This window comes from Nannospalax galili, unplaced genomic scaffold (genome assembly GCF_000622305.1).
Source record: "Nannospalax galili isolate Female #2095 unplaced genomic scaffold, S.galili_v1.0 scaffold4530, whole genome shotgun sequence".
In the NCBI taxonomy this organism is placed as follows: domain Eukaryota; kingdom Metazoa; phylum Chordata; class Mammalia; order Rodentia; family Spalacidae; genus Nannospalax; species Nannospalax galili.
Genome location: NW_008328208.1, coordinates 29,880 through 32,418, shown reverse-complemented (window position 1 = coordinate 32,418; position 2,539 = coordinate 29,880).

Genomic DNA, 2,539 nt, shown 5'->3' with positions numbered 1-2,539 from the left:
AAACACACAGTTATTGTTTTAAAAGCTTCCAGATAATTCTTATTCCTTTCTCCACTAAATATTGGTTTCTGTTGATGTGCATGTATGTGCATGTGTGCATGTGTGTATGTATGTGTGCTTTGTATATGTATGTATATGTCTATGTCTATGTGTATGTGTCTATATATGTATGTACGTGTCTATGTCTCTGTGTGCATGTGTGTGCATGTATGAATATGTGTGTATGCATGTCTTCATATATGTGTGTGTTTGTGTATATGTGTGCTTATGTGTGTGTTTCACTGTGTGTGTGTACATGTATGTATGTGAGTGTGTGTATATGTGTGTCTCTGTATGTGTGTGCTTCTGTGTATGTGAATATGTGTGTTTGTCTGTGTGTGCATGTATGCATATATTTAGGTGTATGTATATGTGCCTTTCGGTGAATTACTATTCAATTGTACTGGATTTGCTCATAGAGAACAACTTGGACACTTTTAATACAGCATGTGTCTGTAATCCTAGTGCTTCCATGGTGACATGCACAGCAGAAACAGGAGCAATCCCTAGATGCTTGAGGACCAGCTAGCCTGCTGTACGCAGCAGCAAGACCTTATCTCAAACATGATGGAAGGCAAAGACCAACACCGGAGGTTGTCATTTGACCACAAAATATGTCCCAATGCACACATACACATGTATACACCTATATCATACATAAGCATACATACACACATGATAAAAAGTTTTAAATGTTAAAGAATATTGATGCTGAAGAGATCACTGTTAATATTTTGAATACTCTGTATTTGGCTGTCTGACCTTAAGCTGTTTTCCTTTCGTTCCATCTCACTGAGTATCACACTATCTGTCATCTCTCATGGTACATTTACCATGAGCTGAATTCCAAGTCGGTTCTTGATGACTCTTTCTACTACAAGACAATGCAATCAATCACAAAGAAAACACTCCTATTAAATATATATTTTCTATGAATTTGTGAAAAGCTGTAAGCTAACATTTTTAGTTATAAAGTTATCGGCAAAGGAATTCCATTTCTGGTGAAAATGGAACCTGTCCGTTTTACCCAGTCACTCCCAAGGAATTCACTTCATAAACCTTGATGTAATGAATGGAACAGCAATTCAAAAATGAAGTATCACCATGCTGCCTTTGGGTTTATCATTGCTTTGCTCCAAGTAAACCAATCAAAACCCAAATCGGCAAGTTAGCAGAAAGATTGCCAGGAGAAACCATCTAGTTCTGCCTCAGGAAAGGGGTGTATTAAAGTCCAGAAGAAGTGGAACTTTCCCCCATGTTTCCTTCTTTCCTCATTTTGCATGCATACTAGACTGGAGGCAGTTCTGCCTCAGGGATTATGGTAGTCCCATTTATAGTAGAGGAGGCCTCCTCAGTGACTTAAGATTCTGAAAGAGATGGATCTTCTGCTCTTATCAAGGGACCTGAGGTCCTAAGAGGATGGGTCAAGATTCCATGGCTTGCTTTCTCACTGTTCTGATGCTTGGCTTTAGTGTGGCTGCTTTTTCAGAAAGCACAAATAGCATGAATAAATCAGATCAAAGCTTTGGGCCAGAGGGTGTGGAAAGATGCATCCCAGGGAAGGAGAATGTCTTTGGGATATCAGAGTGGAAGCAGTTCAGGGAAGCCATCTGACAGGCAGGTGAGTTGAATAATAATCTAAAATATTCTAGAACAGTTTTGGGAACTGAACCCAAACACTGATAACTGTCCAGGTCCTGAATATGAACTAGGTAATCTGTGTGAAGATAGACAGCATTGCAAGGCTAGAAATCACAGATTAAAAATAGCTTACTGCAACTTAGGTCCAAACCTAGTTAAATTATTAGATGGTTTTGGAGAAGAAAACTAAACATCAAAATTCTGTATCATATTTTAAACGGCAACCACAATTTAAAAATATAACCATCATTATGAAAAAAAAGTAATTTAGTAGATATAAAGCAATGAAATAGAGTATTATATTTTCTTTAGATAACATCTACTAGCTACATCTTCAGAACTGCAATATTCTAGTTCTTCATTCAATCTTGGGGGTGTATAAATCTATATTCAGCATGGAATATTACACACATGTCAGTATTTCAAAACTAGTGCATGTGGCTCTTGGGGTAAGTCTACAGCGCAGCTCTCCGCGCCGGGACTCCCTAAGCCTCATTCACCCTTCCACCCCACCCCCCACCCCCCTGCCCCCCCGCCCGCCATTCTATACTCTAGCTTGGACCCTGTGCCATTCCTAGTCTTGGGGCCCCAGACACCTGGGGAACCAATACTGTTTCCTGATCCTTCTCACCCAGAGCAACTCAGGCCCTTTCTTGGGCTCCAGGAGCACCGCTTCTGGTCCTGGCCCTGCCCTCATCCCCCTCTACTTCCCCGGTCCTCCAACACCCGCCAGCCTCATTCTGGGGCTGACAGCCTCTTTCTAGGGCTCCGAGGCTTACCTTTACTCTCCCTGATCCTTTGCATCCAGTACAACCCAGCTACTCAATCCACTCCCTGGGAAATCTTGGGGCTTCTTCCC